We start from the raw sequence: 21315 nt of genomic DNA, 5'->3' as shown, positions 1-21315 counted from the left end.
CACTGGAGGCAGTTTTTGGCTGGAATTCTAGTATTTTATGCATCTGTTGCTTAGCTAACTAGGAGATATGTACATGGCAGCAGTGAAACTGCAAAACATGTTTAACTGATGTGTGGTGTAGAGGTGTGGACATCCATATATTACACAGTCTGTTTTACACAATGCTGATTTAACCAATAAAAAAGACAAAGTAAAGCAACAAATACTCGGATTCAGGTATATTGCACTTTTATTTCAACCTAGATTTTCCAATACTGTAAGTTTATAACTTCCACCTCCACCTCTGTTGTAAAGATTTAAACGCTGATGTTCTATCAGAGCAAGCAAGGCAGGGAGTGCTTGTGCAGTGGGATCTAAATAAATAGAAATTAAGTGAAAAATCTTCTTTGATCTCAAACAGTATTCTGTCATAAACTTTCTCTCATCCCTCATCCTCATTCTCTCATTGCATCGATCCTTTAGATCACTGCCATCTTGTGATTGCAGTTGGATATTGTCTCTGGAAGCAAACTTGATTACAGAACTACTAAAATCTCATGGACTTGTCTGTCTCCCTCTCTTATTAATAAAGCTTGATTGCACATGTGAAGTGTGGATAAACCTCTAGTCTGTGACGGGAGACTGTCGGAGATTAGCATACTAGCTAAGCCACTGCTGGCTCTGCGTTCACTGCTCTCAGATCAGTTACCTTCTGTGCTTTGTGTGAAACAAAGCTAGCACTGGCAAGTAAACAACTGCTTTCATTTATCATTGTAACAAATGAGCATTCTCTCACTGACCACCTCGGCCAACTTGTATGACGTAACCAACTTAATAAGTTGTTTTAACTGTTTAATTAGCAGCTGTGAAACCACTTGGTTTGCCAAAATGTACAAAGTTTAACTTAAACTGGTTGTTTTTTGTTTCTTTTTAAATCAAGTTATCTGTGTTTCTGAGCTCTCATTGCCTTTCTGTAAAAAAAAGGTTCCAAAAACCATCTTTCTAGAAAGCTGGTTTGTACATGATTTTTTGCGTTTATTTGCCATTCTGACTGATCCAGAGTAAATACATATATTAGCTGCCTGGGATGGCCATTTTGCTGACTGCATAAGAGGTCGCCATCTGGGGATACTTCCAAGCAGAGGTGGTAAATGTAAAGTTAGCATGAGCCACAAGAGCCATTTAATGGGAACTACGTCATAGTGTTTATCTTGAAAACATTACGGCAACATGCAGGCACTAAGGCAATTAATTACTGAATTATACCATGCTGTTGCACAATGAATGCAATAAGCCCTCTGGGCTTTTTTCTCATTACCAGGTACACACTGTCCTACACGGGCGAAGCAGGGGAGGCTTTTAATAACATTTAGTATTCAGATTAAACCGTTGTACGCAGCCAAAGCTCCGGCTTCCAGGGTTTTGGCTCCAAAGTAGGATCAATTTACAATCCAATTAATTCAAATTGTGTGGAAACATGCTCACAAGGAGGAAAACAATCGGCTGTCCCATTAAGGCAAAGACAAATGAGGGTTTGGAGCCGAAAGAGAAGAGACACCTGATGCGTTTGACATGCCTGCTTTCATTATTTGGTTTACTTCCAATACAACAGGCTTTTAAAATAATATATGCATAGTAGGAGTACTTTTTTTCCTTTTTGCCTAAAAGCCACTGATGGGCTCCAGTTGGATTTGATCTGGATTTGAAGTGAGCTTCAAACACAGTGTTCAATTTGTCTGTTAAAAAAATAATAATTTATTACAGCTCATCAAAGACTTGCAGCAAATAAACCATGATGTTTCCCAGAAAGCGCAAATGGTACGCATCTCTCACAGCAGCAAGAGCAACACTGTCTGAATGTTTAAAAGCTGTACAAAAAAAAAAAATAAAAAGACTACAATATAGATCCACTGCCTTCAGTCATCTTTAGCCACTCTTTCCTGCTCTTTAAATGAGTTGTCATCCTGTCTTTCAAACCTACTGTTGAGCCACGCACAGCTGCAGATCACCGGCATGACCTTTAGAAAGATTCAGGGAAATTCATTAACGAGCCTTTGATGAAGTCGTTTCACGCTGGCAGAGTTTTTCCTTGTTGGGAACCTAAATGAATAATATACCACTTCCAGCTGATGTGTCCTTATTAAGCTGAAAATAACACCAACATAGATAACTTAATCAGTGATTTGTGAGCAGATAGTCTTAAACTGGTTTCTTGAACATGACAATGAGTTCACTGTTCTCAAATGGCCTCCACAGTTACCAGATCTCAATCCAAGAGCACCTTTGGAATGTGGTGCAATGGGAGATCTTCATCATGTGTGACTTTGTGACGCTATCATGTATCAAAACCTCCAAGGAACGTTTCCAGCAACTTGTTGAATCTATGCTGTGAAGATTTAAGGCAGCACTCAAGTCCAACAAGGTACTAGCAAGATGCACTTAATGAGTGTATATAGATTTACAAACATCAAATCATATTTGAAAAAAAACATGCAAAACCTACAAGCATAGCATAATTCATATGTAAAAAAACAAAAACAAAAAAAAAAAAAAAAAAAAAAAAAAACACACACAACCCAACATGATGCAACTTTCCATTGTTTTTTTACCAATAGCCCAGGGCTGTTCGATAAAACGATATATATCGGAAGACGATACAAAAACAGCTATCGTTTCATTTTACGCTATCGTTTGTTTCATGGTGTCGCAAAGTAAACTGTTTACAGCTATATTTTTTCACCGCTTTTAGTAGCTATATTAATTTCTTAAAGTTCTCTCTTTCTCTTATATTTAAAATAACCACACTACGGACGGACAAACGACTGTTTTTACGCCTTGTCGTTAGCAACAATGATGGTAAAACCAGCGTGTGGCTCCGCCATCCGCTTATTTATTTTCCACATAATCCTTTCACAATAAAGCTGATGATCCTGTTGGGATTTTTCAAAAGAAACTGAAATGATGACAAACAGAAAGACCAGTCAAAACAAATCGAGGACCTTATTCCGAAAGGAGGGGCTATGTATATGTCTTATATTGGGATATGAGATTTTGGTCATATCGCACAGCCCTGCAATAGCCACGAAAACCCTGAAAAGGACCTTTTCTACCACCTTAAGGGGTCAATGTTAAAGGCTTACAAAAATGCATACTTGTCTATTTAACTCAGATAAACTGATTGTGATCTTAACATGTTCATAAAAATGAACATATTCTGTACACATTTGCAAAAATCTTTGAATCAAAACAAGCGCTTCAGGATTTTGCTTTTAATCAACTAAAACCTGCATATTTAAATGTTTAAAACAAGAAAAATATAACATCTTGACCCACAGCCACACTAATCTCTATGTGTATGTGTTTTTAAAGTGTGTGCATCACAAGGGTCATTTCATGCTGCTCCACATGCAACCAACAACCTCCCCATCGGCAAGGTGCTGGGAAAAGCCTCGCCACCCACCATGGTGATCCACAGCCACTGAGACGTCTAATGTAGCAGAAGGGAAGGCGGCTGGGCCCAGTTTGTCATTCTGTTTGAGCGCTGACTCAGACTTAAAAGCAGGTAGAGCAAAAAATAAAAGGAAAAGAGGGATTAAAGTCACTGTAGCGCTTCCTGGCAGCAGTAAAGACACATTAGAGGCCAGGTAGATGATTTTTGCGAGATGGAGTAAAAGATGGTGGAGGAATGCTGCTGCAGACTCCCTGGTTTTCACTGCTTTGCAAGTCGTCTTCTGGGGAGCATGTGTGAAATTCTCATAAATGTTCCCTTCCTGCTGTGGACTGCATAAAAAGCAGTACATAATATCAGCATATATGACAGACTAGTCTATTAATACCAAAACCAATCACATGTGTGACATCTAATCTCGGGAATGACTCCTTTCTGAGTGAAAATGAAAGAAAAGAAATGAAAGTTATTCATTTAAAAGATCCTCTCCACCTCCAGCCCCTCCACACATGGTTTGTTTTATGTCCAACAATGATCCGAGGAATGGCTGCCAAGCATATAAATCTGGCTACGAGGACAGGTTCGCTGGCAGAGCTGAACAGAGTGAGCACTGGGGAATCCAAAGACAGTACATCTTTATTACCGTTAAATAGCCGCAGCACAGAAAGACCTGAATCAAAATGTGGAGCAGTGGACTAATGATGAAGGATGGAAGGGAAGACTGACTGGCATCATCTGGCACAAAGCTCAGTCACTCATACATGGTGGATTTAAAAAAAAAAAAAAAACTCCAATGAAAACAAATTTTAACATGAAATTTTATTTTATCCCAATATCAGGCATCACTTGGCAAATCCAGCTGTAAAGCGTCAATCTGAACATGTTTGATAGATCAGACTGAGAAACCAAGGACACCAGACACTCACAGGCTGGCAGCTTGTCTGTAACATGGCAAAGCATATCCTACTTTAAAAAATGAACACCATGTTGCTTTGGCGTTTACTGAGGTCAGGGATCAGTGGAGCCCAAGGACCATTTTTCCACAGACTTCTATAAAACCAAAATACCCTTTTGCAGTGGCTGTACCTGCTAGCCATTAGAAAGAAAGCAGATTTAAGGCTCTTCTGGAATTGCCCTAACCGTTTAGACCGAGAAGATACATCAAATAGTTTATATACAAATGTCTAACTTGCCAGAAAAAACAGAATAATTTCACATCAAACATACAAAGGCGTCTTTACATGCACCCCAATCTAATTAATGATTTGTATAAACCACCTGTCAGATTCCTTCCATACTAGTCGGCAAGATATTCATATTTAATGGATGTTTTACACCAGTAAACTGTTGATTCTAAGTTTTTATTATGCCACTGGCCACCAACAGAGGCATATCCAACAGAAATGAGCTCCCCTCCGTCTTTCTATGAGAGGAAATTGACAATGAGTTGGAAAATAAACATAACAGACGCATGCACCAGCACGGATCTGCAGTACCAAAATGATGGAATCAGAGTTTTACTGTCTATGTGTAGCAATTCTGCACAGGGAAAGAAAGCTGATAGCACAGCTAACGTTAGCCACACTCTGCAAACTAATCTAGGACATTGTGTTTGCATAAAGTGCAACAGATTTTAACAACATGATCTGATTATTAAAGCATGTGACTGATTGTTTCAAAGGCTCAGAAATATACACAATATTTGTACAGTCAGTCTTTCATCCAGTAGCTGAGCTCAGTTTTAGCCATTTCTTGTAGATTAGTTGACTAGTTAATTTCGTTCTGTTGCTTTCATGGGCAGTAAAGTAGCTGCTGTTGTCTATTAGTCTTTTTTAAAATGAACTTTTATGTCCAAATTACTTTCTTACAACACTGTCACCACTTTCTCTGCTTGGAAATGGGGTTGTGTCAGTGTATAAATGGTATGCAGATTATACAAATCTGTTGGTTACGGATTATTCAGATTTAATAACATACGCCCCGTGAAAAGAACAAAATAGGCCAGTGTAGGCTTGAAAATCTAATGTCGGGATTCCCCATTTTGCAGTGGATGACTTTTCAGGATAAATTCATGGTACTGCTAGCTTTAACAACAATGGTTTTACGGCATTTCTTGAAAATTATTATATTTTGTTCAACATTCTTCTTGTGAAATCCAAACCACTGCCAGATTATTGATCCAGTGCTGCTTCTCTTTGGAACTAGCTCGTCTGACTCCTCTTCAGTTAAAGTCTCGTTCCCTCGCTCGTCTGAAACTACTGCGGCGGCCATATTTTTCCCCCTATCTGGTAAACAAGCATGCTCAGCGCAGTGTGGCAGGTAGAACATTTTCCGATTAGGTGGGGGGGATTAGTGATGCCTTCGCAGCATTTGGGACCAAAAAAAAAAAACTCAATGAATTACATGCAGTCCCAAATACATCTAGTATATATGATATATTGCCCACCCCTAGGCCAATATGCACATTTAATAAATCTGATCGTAATTTTGTATAAGCACTTTTTTTTTTGCAAGATTTCGATGCACAAGGTCTCCAGAAATAGGGACAGTGCCTCCTAGTTTGTCTTACATCATTTGACTTTGCATTCATTTTGCCCAATTTTAACCTTTCTTATAAAATAATCTGAATTAATTCCAAAAATCACTTTTAAACTGTGCCAAATACCACCTCTATATTTTTAAGTTAATCTGTAACATTTTGTCTATTAATATTTCTTAAGCTTTACGTTGGTGAGCTTGCTGCAAATGGAGTGAAACATTTAGCATACAGGTTTGACAACATGCCTACAAATCAACATTACAGATTTTAGAGAGCAGCGGGATACAAGAGTTTCCAAAGTTAGGAAGATACGTGCATTTATGCATTCTGGTGAACGAGGACATCGAGGGCAAAATCACTCAGGAGCTAACATTAAACAAGACTGTGAAGGTTACTTTCCTTCAAGCTAGACAGGTGAGCTGTCACATGAAGTCACAGTTTATCAGCATCAGTCTTATCCTTTGTTACGGACCATCCTACTGATCTTCATCACAGCTCTCGAGACATTTTTATTTTACTAAATTCAAACCTGGTTATTAAAGTCAAATATTTTGTAGGTTTATTATGAATATTTTCTCAGCTTCACAGACACAGCAGGTTAATACTCTGCAGGCTCGTCACCATAGCATTAACTTTGAAGTAACTTCCAAAATATGGTACCAGGTATCCTAGTAACAAGGAATGGTTCAAAGCTATGTAACCCAGGACCAAAGAGTTGGGCTGATGGACTTGGAGCTATGCCTCAAGCATAATTAAAAATCAAATGCACTCCCCTGCTGCTCATCTACCTTTTATGTGCCCTTCTTCTAAACTTTCCGTTATCACTGATCTTCTCTTCCTCCTCTCTTTGCACCATCAAGCTGTATGCCTTTTGGGGTTTTGTCCTACGTACAAAAAAGAAAGAAGAGGAAAAAAAAATAAAAACTCAATCACGGCAGGAGTGCGTTGTGACTCCTCTACCCTACAGACACAAAACAGCATGCAGCCATTTCCACAGAACGTCCCCCAAAAAGCTCCACCAGGTTCAAAAGGAGAGGTCACCCTGAAAAAAAATAAAGCACATTTTAACAAAGACCTCCCCCTCCCAGGATAACAACAACATTAACAACTCACCTCCCGGGCCTCAGTTTGCCAGAACCTGGCACAGAATATGAAAAAAAAAAAAAATACAGAGAACAACTACAGAAGCCTAATTTTTAGCTTCTGTTATGGCTTTCTAATTCAGTCCCCCGGTCAAATAAGATGTGTGTGCAAAGAGATAAGGATATAGAGAAAAAATAAATAATAAACAAACAGTGGGTTTATCTTTTTAGAGGATCTGTAACATCATTTAAGGCACCATATGCTGCTGCTGTTTATATTTCTTCTCTCATGATGCTTTCATGAAGAGCAGCTGTCACAGATTGTGTCACATCCCCGTAATGAATAATGAAGGCATGTGCGAGGCGTCAAATCGAGGCAGACGGCCCCAGATGTTGGAATAAAAGAAAAGTGGGTCAGGTGTCTAGCTGATGCTGAGCACACGGCTGCGTGACGAGCAAGCCGAGGCTTCAGCCCAACCGGAGAACGGATGGTTAAAATCTGTCAAGCTTTAAATAAAAATGAAAAACAGGTCACATGACAAGCAATGGTTACACCTGAGCCGAGCAGGGCATAAACTCGCGAGTCCTTTGGTTGCAGTTCATTAAAAGGTCAAAAGGTGAGGTGTAGAGTCACGTCGCCTGAACTGCCCAATGAACAACTCCCAGGGGCGCCATGCCAGCTCTGTCGATACATCACTCGCTGCACAGTGGAGAGTTGTGTGCTCCAGATTTTTCACAGCTCAACAATGCTTCACAGCCTCATCCATCTCCAATACAAAACATCCATCAATCCTCCAATGTCTGCCTCAGACACTGAAATCCCAACCCCGACGCCAGCCGATGCCATCTCATCATGCAAATCCCAGCATTTAGGACATGCGTCTTTCACCGTAAATCGACCATTTACAGTCCAGCTCGTCAATCATATCTGGATCATTTCACAAATCGTGCAACACACCCTTGTTATATTAAAGCTCCTCAATTCAGTCAATTAACAATTACCACCACAAAGTGAGCTTTGCACACTTAAAAACTTAATTACGCATTTATTAACACCTTACTGACATCAGTTCAACCCTTGCGATGGTATCATGTTTTTAGCCCTTAGCTTTTTTTCAGCATTACAATGACTGCTCTGCAGAGAACATGTGGATACTTTGCATTTAAATGCAAAAGAGCAAAAAGGAGAAGACAACAACAACAAAAAAGTTCTGCATTTTTTTGCTGCTGTTACTTTGAAATGGATGACATCTAGTTTGAATAAAATTCAACAGCGGTACATGCTGGTATGTACGTCAATAATATGAAAAGAAGTGCAGAAAAATACTGTGTGGTTTAATATTATGTGTACTGGCCTTAAATCTTGTGTGAGACCACATACTGTACATCAGGGGTCTCAAACTCCAGTCCTCGAGGGCTGGTCTCCTGAAACTTTTCCATGTGTCCTTGTTGCAACACAGCTGAATAAAATTAATAGGTCATTAGCAAGAGTACAGAACTTGACTCCATGCTGAAGTGCCAACCCCTAACCCTACTCAAGTAAATTTAAGTAAATCTAAGTGTTTGGAAAAATGTACTTCCAAAACTACTTTTATTGCACCATGTTCATTCACTCATGAGCTGCTGTAACATGAATCAAATGGCTGAACTGCCACCTCAGCATGCAGTCAAGTTCTATAGAGTGTTGCTAATGACCTACTAATTGTATTCAGGTGTGTTGCAACAGGGACCCATGGAAAAGTTTCAGGAGGACTGGAGTTTGAGACCCCTGCTATACATAAAAGATGGATGTAGTGACATCACACATGGTGATGTCACCGTCAGCAGGCAAAGTTTCGCTGTGAAGCCTGAAACTGCCTCCATCAATATCTTTTGACTAAGAAACTGAGGAAAACTAGTAAATATTTGCTGAGTTGATCAAACTGCAAGACTGAAGAGTTGTATTACTATAGACCTCTTTTTGGAACCAGAGGAGTCGCCCCCTGCTGGTCATTAGGAAGAATGCAGTGTTGAGGCCCACCTGTATGTATTAGCTTCAATTTTTTTAGAATCTGAAGTTACATCCATCTTTTTTATATGGTTTTCACTAAAATGACACTGTTGACCTAAAAATAACTGAAGCTTGTGTTCAGAATTACAGGCCATATTTTGAATCAGCCCTTGTATTTCTGATTATTATGCAAAGAATCCTTTTTGGAATTATCCCTAATAGTGTCTATTTAAAGTGCATTTACTATAATCACAACATCTCAACATTTAAACCTAAAGACTTTGACATGGTTTGGGTTTTACTACAGCTCAGGCCTGTTAAGGCATAGGTGACATATCTCTGCTAATCTGCAACATGAATGCCAGCAGTTGATTGCATTATAACCAAATAATCAGTAGGTAATAGGTCATCTGGGCCTGACCCCTCTGTCAAATCAGTGAGAAGAACCCCAGCTTGACTGTCACTCAGCTGATTAGCAACCCCAACTACCAAAGTTTGTGACATGCACTGCCACCCACATTATATATAAATGAAGCATTCGTTGCATAATTCCTCAAATAAGCATCTCAAACGCTCACTAGCTCGCTACCTGGGTAAACAGAGAAAGGGCAGCAGACATGAATATTTTACTCAGTTACTGCCTGATACTGTGGCTAAATCACTGTGGGAGACCAACTTATTAAAAAAGCATGGCTGAGTAGGTGGACTGGCCCCAGTAACTACAAGGGGGGTATTCAAATAGTGAACGAGCACTATAAAAATCACTTTCTGTGGTCAAAATATGGCTTTTTCTAGCTCCGTAGAAAAAGTCAGTTGACACAGTTTAGTCATCCAACACTTCTCAGATCAAGCCGTATAGGTCAGCGGACCACTATTACACGAACACAAGTGCCAAATTATCTCTTCTCTAATAATTATCAAAACAAAGTGGCTCTCCTTGGCTAACACAATAGAGAAAGCTGATGACTTTATTAATCATGGGCACCCTGCACTTGTCTTAATGGATATATTGTTATCCATTTAATACTTGAGTCAACAACTCGACAATTCATTCTTAGTGACAGTAAGCTGCGTTTGAATGCTTTACCTCTCACCATCTTTCTTTCACTTTCATTTCCATTCCAAAAGAATAAGCACAATGTTCATTTCTTTTCTGCTGTTGAAAAAATATATTGATTTCTTTTTTTTAAAGCTTCTCGATGGATGGATGATACAGCAGTATGATATCCAATAAACACTTTGTTCAAAGAGTGCAGCACGGTGGCACGGTGGTTAGCACTGTTGCCTCACTGTAAGAAGGTCCTGAGTTCAGTTCTTTCTGTGTGGCGTTTGCATGTTCTCCCCGTGTTTGCGTGGGTTCTCTCCGGGGAGTCCAAAGACATCCAGTTAGTCGGAATAGGTTAATTGGAAACACTAAATTGCCCATAGGTGTGAGTGCGAATGGTTGTCTGTCTATGTTTTAGCGACAACTGGCGACCTGTGCAGGGTGTACCCTGCCTGTTCCCCAAGACAGCTGGGATAGGCTCCAGCATCCCCCACGACCCGGAAAAAGGATAAGCGGAAGCGAATGAAAGGACTTTGTTCAAAGAATTCAATGTTGTTTTAAAAAGAAACATCATCAGAAAAATGTACAGATACAAAGCCTGGACTGACAATACGTGAAAAAGCAGCCAAAGTCCAGGTTAAGATTTTTGCACAGTACTGTACCTGTCACACTCTTCACCTTACCAACAGGAACAATAGCATAAGTTATGGTCTCCAGCTCAGGTTTTCACAGGCTCAAATCTCAACAAGCGAGATTTTGTCTTTGTTTTTTTACTATATGATATCAGATACTTTGTACACATATTTTTCTTTGCTGGAGTCCAAGATGGAAGTCTACACAACATTTGAGCTGATCAGATGGTGAGGTAACGTCAGCACAACATTTGTTTTGGAGCCAATTTTCAGCCAAGACTAGATGTAAAGAACCGTCAGCCGTCAAAGTGCATTTCATACACTGAACTTAACGTTCACAATGGCACGTGCATTACGTACAAACTGCAGAATCCACAGATCCCGTTCAGTCCATCTTCTGTCAGTGTCAGAGAGAAACCACAGTTGCACATCCAATTTTTCTTCTTCTCATCGGCTTAATGGATTGTGAAGGCAAGGTAAATGATTCTCCTTGACAACAGATGATGCATTAGCCTTCGCCATTCGTCACAGTTTACAATGCATCCCACGAATGGAAATAACTGCATCCATCATTGGCAGAGACACCCACCAAACAACAGGAACACCGGGACAGAGTGTGATTGAATCAAATTGGATCCTTTTCAGGAATCCATGGCCACAGGTACACAGCATTCCTCCAAAGGGGAAAAAAAAAAGCATTAAATGGTGTCATTAAGGATGGATGGACGAGTCTCTATGCATGCATGCAAGTCATTTTAGATTACAGCAGCTAAACAAATCGACTGTCAGGCCGCGGGAAGGAGAAACACGGCGGTATCAGCTCACAAGCCTGGTGCAAGCAATCAAATCCTTGATATCAGGAAAGTAAAAACGATAACGGCATTAAAACATACTGATGTGTGCAATTCTCTGAAAGCGTCTCAATTTGTGGCGCTCTAACAATGTCACTTACTTCTCTCATCTTCCCTCTACTGCCACGCGCCACCTCATCATTTCTCTCCTCTTTCCTTTTTCTTTTATGGCAAATTAAATTTACCCAAGCAGTGCACCATTCACCATCTCCTCATGCTATTCACTTTTTTTTGATAACTTGCAGATATGGAAACCTTCCCTCATTACACAAGGTCAACACCGGCACCCCACCGAGTGTCGGGAAGCTCTCAAAAAGAGCTTGAAATTGATTCATCACCGGCGGCTCTCTCTGAGGGGATGGAGTGATGAACATTATGAGTAGAAATGCACAGATGCAGAGTGATTGAGAGCTCATCCTGAACAGTCAGAGGTAACGGCAGGAGATGAAAACATACAGTAATCTAATATTTTATCATTGTATGAAGATAATGTAGCTCATAAAGTACTGCTGAAATCTCTAAAGGAACACTTCAAAATAAGAAATGAATGAGGAAATGTTTTAATTTTTCTGTCAGAGAATAAAAAAATAAATTAAAAAAAAAAATCATAAAAAAGGTGCTAAACACGTTTAAAGCAATCAGCTAAGAGACTAAAAGAAAATTACCTGGTACAAATGTTTGTTTTGTTGCAAATTAGGTTCATTAAAACAGACAGTTAAAAGGTATTTAAGCAAGGAATATTTAATGAGTGGGCTCTCAAAATCTTTCTATGACCTTAAAGTTCTCCCTAAACGCTTGTTTGGTACTCAAATCCACATTAAATGAAGCTAATTTGCAGCGGGGGTTTATTTCCCTCCACTTGTTCTGCAAATGTCTCCTGAAAACACTTAATCTGGTGCAAATTTTTTTAATAATAACACAAACATACAAATGCTTTTTCAGTCATTACATTAATAACATGAAGACGCAGAATGTGCAGTGTAAAAAAGGTCTTTATACAACAATAGCAACTCATACTTTCCAATGGAAACTCACATTCAGGGGGTAAAACACAGATTTCATCGTTGTGCCTTTGTAATTTTCATAAAATGTCATAAAACTTCACTCTATTTTTGCGCTTTATGTTTAGATTGTTAATGGAGATGGTAAAATTAAGCAGGTTTACAGAGACAGGATGTGATGCACACATGTTCACGAGGGGGGAAGGAAGGCGTCTGATGTATCAGAAGAATACAAACTGACTGCCGTCTCAACCTGTAGCTGGTGGCATTTTTCAGTTTGCTGTCTCTTTTTTATCTACCAGATTGGGACACCTGTCAATACTTCCCAGACACGTCATATTTATTATAGTTTGGGAACTTAAAGTTAGTCAACATCATGTGGTTAGCAGTCATATGACTCTAAAATACTGAACAGGAAACCAGTTACTCAGCAAACTTTGTTTGTTGTACTTAAATGTTTGCATCATGGCTGCTGCTATCTGGGTTTTTGGAAGCTAGAAGTGCCCATATTTGGACAACAGGAGTGCTGAGTTATCAGCAAACACAGCCAACCTGCATTTATAAACTTATAGTTGTAACACACAGAGACACAGATTAGTATGATATAAATAAAATACTAGAAATTCACTAAAACTGAACCACAAACTTACTGGATGTTCTTTACCTCACAGTGAGTCATAGCAGTTATCAGAAAATTATATTACAACTCTTAAAAACGCTCCATCAGCCAAACACACTGGTCGGCTACAGCTGCCCATGCCCTAAATCAAAGCATCAATCACATTAATTTTTAAGCTTTAACCACTTTCATATAAATCGGAGTCTACTGGGATTGACTCAAGTGGCCACTAAAGGAACTACAGCTTTTTGCACTTACATAATGACTGCTTTTTTTTCCCCCTTTTCTTTTTTTGTTGAGGCCTGGAGTTTGCAGACTAACTGTACCACACAGCAAACTATATTACTGGTTACATAATTGCAATAAAAACACTTCAAAAGAGAGAATACAACACACATGCTTGATATTCTTACGAACACAGCATCAAGTGGCCCAGATGTTGCATCTTGTCTGCAATAAATCCTTTGAGTGAAAACTAAAAATACATATCAAATGCAAAGTTAGTAAAGTTAAGACAGCCGGGAGGCGATGACAGTGAGGGAGAATATGCCAATAGTCATGCATCCACCAAATCAACAGCTTTGGGGCACAACCAGAGAGCATCTCGTCCTTGCCAGGCACCCCATCATTTGGTAAGTTATCACAGAATCTGCAACGCTCCAACTTAACACTGCAGTCAGTCTGTCGCTCGCCCACACTGGCTCATCGCTGGCAAATCACAACTCGGCCCAGACACCGCCACCCCTCCCCCCTCACCATGCTGGTTCTTTGCAGCCCCCTGAGGCTAAACACGGTCGTCTCTGTTAATACTGAATGTTAAACAGCTGCAGTAAAGTGCTGTATGGAAGAGAGCCAGCAGTCTCCTGGGCTGCTGTGTGAAATTATGTCCCCAACTTCAGGTAGCTCCGAAGTAAACAAAACGTCCTTTTCGTGGCGCTCGCGTGTGTCTCAACAAGCGTTTCAGTGTTTCCTGCCACTTCCTGTTTTGGTTTGCTGGGCCCATGCTAGATCCAACCACTTCCTCCTCTCAACGTTATCTTTAGACGGAGAGAAACTCACACTGCAGATAAGGATTGTGAAACTATTAACACACAGAAGCAGCCAAAAAATGAAGCACAAGCCTTGATGTACTTCTCCTCAGAAACAAGTGAAAATAAAGCTTGCGGGAGAACAGTCTTCACTTCTATGAAAAGCAGAGCAGCAGAAAACAGGCAACTCAACACAGAGCTCAGGCAGCATAAAGGAAACAAAAGGAAAGAACTCAATCAATATGGTAAAACTCCTGACACAAATTACCCACCATCCCGTAAAGGCCGCCTTCTCCCAACAGATGGGAACCAATTAGCCACCTGACTCCCAGAAAACACTTGGGCAGCCGTGTGGAGCCAAGATGCAAATGAAGCAGAGGGAAAGGTGGAAGCGGACCTGCCAACGTCCTGGGAGAGGAGAAATTAATGGAGGAGACAGCGGAAGTGCGCTTTTGGAAAATGGAAAGAGAAAAAAAGAGAGAAATGATGAATGGAGAGAGCACAGAGAGCTGGACTGAAGATCCCAGGCGAGCTAACAGAAACAAGGGGGGGAAATATCTGGTGATGGAGGATGTTTATTAATATTGCATTAGCATCAGGTTGATATATCAAATGCATCAATGTAGACCTACCTGTCATATTTAACCAACTCAAATGTGTCAAACTAAAGGATCTTTGCAAACTCTAACTCTGGCTCACCAATCAGTGTAGGTGCAGAAAAGTCAGTTCGTGATTTATGCGTGTTAAAATTTACACGAGAAGGCAAGGCTGCATGGTACCTGTGAGCTATACAGGATCAAAGATCAGTTGTTATGCTCACGTCTTTGCTCATGGTACGATAGGTAGGCAATTCGTTGAATGTTTGTGAATGCACTGTTTGTTAATGCAAATGTTTAATCAAGCAATCACGTGGCAGCAATTCAATGCATTTAAGCATGGTCAAAATGACCTGTCGAAGAGCAAATTGAGCAGCAGAATGGGGAAGAAAACTGATATATGTGACTTTGAATGTTGCATGGTTCTTGGTCAGAGTTTTTCAGAGTCTGCTGATGCACAGGGATGTTCACACAAAACCATCTCTAGAGTTTACAGAGACCGATTTGAAAAAAGAGAAATTATCCAGGGAGTGACAGTTCATTGGATGAAAATACCTTACTCATGCTGGAGCTCTGAACATAATAGAAAGCAATGGTAACTCAAATAGCACCTCATTATAGCAACAGTCTGCAGAAGAGCATCTCTGAGTGCACCTCAAACCTTGAAGCCGATGGGCTAAAGCAGCAGAAGACTACTCCTGTCAGTTAAAAAGAATCTGAGGCTTCCTTTAACACAAGTTCACTAAGGTTGGAGAACAAAAGATTGAAAAAAAGCATTGCCTGGTGTGATGAGTCTTGATTTCTGCTCTGACATTCAGACAGTAGGATCACAATTTCATATAAACGAGATGAAAACATGGATCCATCCTTCCTTGTATGAGTGGTTCAGCCTGATCATGGAGGATATTTTCTCACACACTCTGGACTCCGCACAAGCTGAGCATCATGACATGATAATGATTTCACTGTATGATGACCTTCTCATGACCTCCAGTGAGCTCCACGGTCGCCAGACCTCAATCCATAAGAGCATCTTTGGGATGTGGTGGATTGAGAATCTGACACCATGAATGTGTAGCAACTGTGTGATGCTATTGTATCAAATATGGATCAAAACTTGTGAGGAATCTTCAAGTGAGCATTGGTAAATCTTTGCTCACTGAAAGCATAGATTTCAGTGAGCATAGATTTATCAACATCAGTCCAATCATAGCAAAAGACCAAAGAACAGAATGCCGTAAAGAATTCTGAAGGCAAAAACGCAGTACCAGCAAGGAGTTACAAAAACCTTAACCTGCAGCGTTGAAAATAATCTCCCCGTTTCAGCTGACACTGAATGAACGTGCAACATTTTATGATGTTAAATATCAAACGTCTACCCAAGAGCAGAGAAAGAGACAAGCAGCTGGAATAAGATGCCAGGACGAGTTAGGCTCTCCAGAGGACAGTCTGAAAGCTGTGCATGTTTCTAAGGATCCTTGCCTCAGCAAACTTAAAGGCAGTGTTTACCTTCATTCCCTCTGACTGCTCGCAGAAGGCAGGCAGCTGCTGGATGAAGCCAAGTAAATATTGGTAAGTGTTGGTGATATAAGGCGACATATTCCCCCAGAGATTTAGTTGCACTGGTGCTGAAGTCTGCACCTCTGCATAATCTGGACTTCTAACAAGGACTGCATGGAAATGTAGGGCAGAGATGTTACACTGTTCCCTTGAAAGTCTGTTAAAATCGCTGTTTTGTGTTACTAAAAAGAAAGTTGACTTAAAAGGGGGCTGCGACAAGGACCAGAGGAAGACAAATATAGATTAATTTCAACTGTGTATGTGAAAAGCCACTCTGTGAGAAACAAGGATGAAAATGCACAACTGTAAATGAGCAGAACATGTCATCTTTAAGGCTTCCCTTTAGTCCAAACTAGCATACGTAAAACCTGTCCATATACTTTTGATCACCTAGTATGACCACATATCCAGAGGAGAGAAAAAAAAAAAAAAAAACCCAAAACATTGTATTTACTACAGAGATCCCATTCCATTTGCATTACTTCCTAAGATTTATGAGATTTTCACTTTGTGTTTATTTCTCACATACAAAGCACTATAAAATTTTGCACGTCTGGTTCCTCGAATTAAGTGATACACTAAAATTGCAGCTCCAGACTTTTGTTCTTTTTCACTTTGCCTCAAACAAAGACCTCAATGTCTCTGTGAAATACCTCAGCAGCTTTTAAATTACTGCAAGCCCAAATCTGTGAGAGCAGAACATGTACATTTTTGGGGGGTTGTTTTTGTTTGGTTTGTTTGACCAAGCTTGTCAAATCCATCACATTTCAAGTACAGAGTACAATCAGATTTGTTTTGACTCTCACTGCCAAACTTTCTATTCAGGCAGGTTGACGGGTTACCACAACTCTTCCCAGTAAACAAGCAACTTATGAATACATGTGGCTTTTGTTTGGAGGATAAACTTCTAATTAGATGGTGTTGACAAAGAAGAAACAAAACTGCAGGAATATAAACCTACCTAAGCTAGTTTGAGCCAATGGATGTAAACTGTAACTTGGGGAGATATTTTGTCTTTTAATAATATAAGTGTAAGGTTGTAGCAGGATGACTGCACTGAATGAACTCTTAAGGTTAAACATTTCTCCTGCTGCACTCAGTCTGATAGTCTGTTTTTTCTCTACCATGTCTACTTGTTTGCACTTATTTCTGCAACATCTCCTGATGAGTCACCAATGCCGAACCCTATTCATTTAAACTGCATTTGATAAACACTGTTAATTCATTTCAATTAATGTCATTAACATTAAATCCTGCCAGTTTGGCAGGTATAACCAGGCAAACGGCCCTGGACCTAGCTGCACCAGCTGTTTATTAAGCCTGAATTAAGAGAACTTTTGCACACAAAATTAAACCACTCAAACTATTTGTTATGTAGAAACTGCCAGGTAAAAATGTGCTTAACTGAATCAATTAATGCTAGCTGTTATCTACTAAATGTGAACCAACTCAATAAATTACCAAAACTACTGTTAGTTCATTAACATTTAATCGAGTTAGCATTAGCTAACTCAACAACCTAAAATTAGCTAACACATGGCCTAGTAGCTAATAAAACAAATATATATGCCCTGTATAGCAAACCACTGACAAAGCTAACGTTTAAGTGCTAATATCTGATCTTTTAAGAGAAAGCTAGTTCAAGTGGCTAACTTTGGTGAGTGTATGTGATGTGTTGGTTGTCTGTTTGTTTGTTTGTTTGTACGGACATACTGCAAATCAATTTCCCGTTAGGGACAATAAAGTCACCATTGACCATTGACCATTAGGTTAGCAACTTGCTAGTAAAGTAACTAATATGTAACTTGTTTTGAGTGAGCTAACTCAACCATCTGATAAATCTAATGCTAGCTTGCAAACATAAGACTGATTTAAAAGTGTGCTAACGCAACCAACTGACATGTGTCACAAGCTAATAGTGATAAGAATAGTAAGCAACACTGCAAACAAACCTGGAGCACTGGTTTGTTGAGTCATGTTTTCAAAGCTTTTTTGCATTCATCCTAGCAATTTGAAACCAGATTGACGAGTGCAGGACAAGGAACAGTACGCTCACTGACCTGTCAATGTCAAAGTAACCCTCTTCTTAAGCATGCCCTCTGTTCTTCTCCTTTTTTACTCTAATTTGGGACCAAGAATTACAAAATAATCATCATATCATATTAAATAATACCTAAATCCCATAAAGGAAAGTGGTTAGTCAGGCTCAAGAGCCCCGTGGCTGTTTTCCCATAGATTTCAATAATAGATTTGAAACCAGAGGAGTCACACCCTGCTGGTTATTAGACAATGCAGGTTCTTTTCACATCTTTTTTTAATCTAACTTTACATAAAAGGTTACAGTTCACTGTCAGCCCCGTGGCCCTTTGAAATGAATCCTTCACTGCCTTACTATGGTGTTCAAACGTCTTGGTATTTTTCAACTAATTAAATTTAGAAGCCAAATTCTCACATTTGGAAGAGCTGACAGACTGTCGCCTGCTGAAAGTGTCTGACACACTGATTACACTGAACTGCGTGTATTTTATTTTATTTATTTGGTTAAAAGGGGGGGGGAGACAGGTTATAAAGCAGTAAAAGTTTAATTATTTGCGCAACAGCGAAATAAAACTGTGATAACAGTTCAAGATAATTAAGCTAAAGCCCAGAATTAGGTAGGAGCGCAAACATCCCGGCAGCTGAAAAAATAAATAAATAAATAAATAAAAGACAATTTCATAGAGAAGATGAAGACTGATCAAAGTTTGCATTTAGATTAGTGGTAATCAGCGTGCACAGTTTCATGAAATGACCCTGTGTCTTCTTGCTGAAAAGGCACAACAAGCGCTGCGTAAAGCACAACACGGATGGCCTGTGGCACAGCTGGGGCGCTTCACTTATTGTAGGTTATTAAAAACCATTTACAGAATAAAATTCAGGCAGTGTTTGAGGACATCAGCGTTTAAACATGAATGCTCACAGTCTCAGTAAACACAGCGGGCAGATAAAGCTGAGCAGACCCAATTACCAAAGTGCATACTGGTAAGGGCAGTTTGATGAAGGCGCAGGGATCCTGATAACACAAAGGAAGTGCAATAAACAAACAAAGAGGAAGATAAATCCGCTCGTACAAGAACTTCTGGTGCATTTGCAAAAGTGCACACTGCTAAAATACTCATTTTCCTGAATAAAGTCACTATCATGCATTCCGTGTTGCGCGAATCACCGAGCACAATGCGCACGCAAAAGTGAGCAGACAAAGCCAAACAACGAGGATGCTGCTCCTACCTTTGCACGACAAAACAAAGCAATCCTCTCCCTCATAATAACTTGTTTCTTCCGTGTTTCGAACGCCTTAGACCAGGCTTCACTCACCAAATCACCATTTTAAGAGATAAGAGGAAGAGAGACACGGCGCTTACCTTTTGTTAGTTCCTCTGTCTGCCTGATGTATGACGGCGGATGTCTGCTCTCCACCGCTCCTCTGTACATTTAAGCAGGGCACCAGCAGCAGCAGCAGAAGAAGAAGAGATGGTTGCGAAATTGTTGGTACGCGCTTCGGCTTGTTTAGTGGGCGGCGTGGCTCTCCACTGTTTTCATCCCGTGTTTCCAACCAGCCCTCCCACTCTTTGCACTCACGCTGTACTCGCTCAGCCTCCTTCTCAAAGCGGATACGCCCTCTCACTGTCAGGGGGAAGACAAAATAATGTGTATAAATAAATACATCACAGGCTGCAGGTATCGGAGTAAAACAGGCTGCGCTGCGATGTGATGCGAGTCCTGCTGCACTCCCGAGCTCCTCTGGGGCTCTAACTGCTCTGCAAAAGGCATGTACGGTTTTAAAGTGGGAACAGATGCCCGGAGGAGGAGGGGTACAGTCTGTCCTTTTTGACAAGTGCCATTCAGAAAAGCTGGGGCATGTCTACACCCCACGCAACCACCCCCAGCTCCTTTCATGCCTTATTATATTAATTAATCCGAACCCTAGATACACAAAAGCCCACGATGTTTGACCCAGTTTCACCTCTGGTCTCCCATCCAAGTCCAGTCACATTTGTGCCTCTTTTTTAATCCTAACAACGCCCGTGGTTACCCCAGTTCCTTTAACTTGGTTGTCCTAGTTTTTAAGTAGCCTCCATTTTACATTTTAAGTGCCTGGCCAGTATAACCCATTCACGCAGTCATTAATTTCAAGCTAAATCTCCTCCTATATCCATTTCTTCTTAGAGGCTGTTCTCACTTGCATGCCATTTCCATGTATAGCTCCAGCAGGCGCCCTCCTCCAACAACAAGGAAGCTCGGGTCGTTGTCACGCCATATAAGGGCGGCTGTGAAATGTCATAAGCCAGTGAACCTCAACTATAAAAACACTGCCAGCTGTAGTGGCTGACATTAAACTAGAAACTATGGATCTACCACCCACCTAAACACTGTTACAGCCCAGCCCCTAGGGCAGCAGTTACCCCAAGCATCAGTCTACTCCAAACCATTCATAAGAGGGTGAAGAGACAAAGAGCCCAAGGCTCTAACCAGGCCTCCAAGCTCTCCAGCTCTCCCACTTTGACTGAGCATCCATGATCCTCGGGTTTTGTGGTTCAGATTCTTGTTTGTCATTATGATTTTTTTTATTCTTGATTCTTTTTCATGATAATTCTCTTCATGCGCTGTAGGTTTCGGTCAAAGTGGTATTTTTAGTTCCCTCAGTGCTTCCCCGCCTGAATCATCTTGTCTGTGTGATCAGTATTTCTCTTTTACTTTCTTCCTGCTTCACTTTGAAAGTTTAGTTTCTTTTCATGTCCTGCGTTAGTTCAAAAAACACCAGTTCCAAAAAAGAAGTTTGCAAATATCATAAACCCCTATTTTATTCACAAAATAGAACATAGAGAACTTATTAAATGTTTAAACTGATACATTAAAATATTAGCTCATTTTGAATTTCATGGCGATATCACAGCTCATAAATGTT

The 21315-nt window shown here is 40.2% G+C and overlaps 1 protein-coding gene across 4 annotated transcripts in view; it reads right to left on the bottom strand.

Annotated features, from left to right (window-relative positions):
- rnf152 (ring finger protein 152) overlaps positions 1-20164 on the bottom strand; it is a 57334-nt gene extending 37170 nt beyond the window's left edge. For 2 of the 4 annotated variants that reach the window (XM_019362991.2, XM_019362993.2), the window contains exon 1: positions 19772-20164. The gene's annotated coding sequence lies outside the window, so the exon portion shown is untranslated. Of the gene's footprint in view, positions 1-6754; positions 6851-19637; positions 19704-19771 lie in introns of those variants that run through there. The other 2 variants (XM_019362992.2, XM_025910352.1) reach the window with 2 other exon arrangements.
- Between the last annotated feature and the right edge of the window lie 1151 nt (positions 20165-21315).

Source organism: Oreochromis niloticus, linkage group LG9, assembly GCF_001858045.2.
Source record: "Oreochromis niloticus isolate F11D_XX linkage group LG9, O_niloticus_UMD_NMBU, whole genome shotgun sequence".
Lineage (NCBI taxonomy): Eukaryota > Metazoa > Chordata > Actinopteri > Cichliformes > Cichlidae > Oreochromis > Oreochromis niloticus.
The sequence above is the reverse complement of the archived record's forward strand: the minus strand, read 5'-3'. Positions and strand labels throughout refer to the sequence as shown.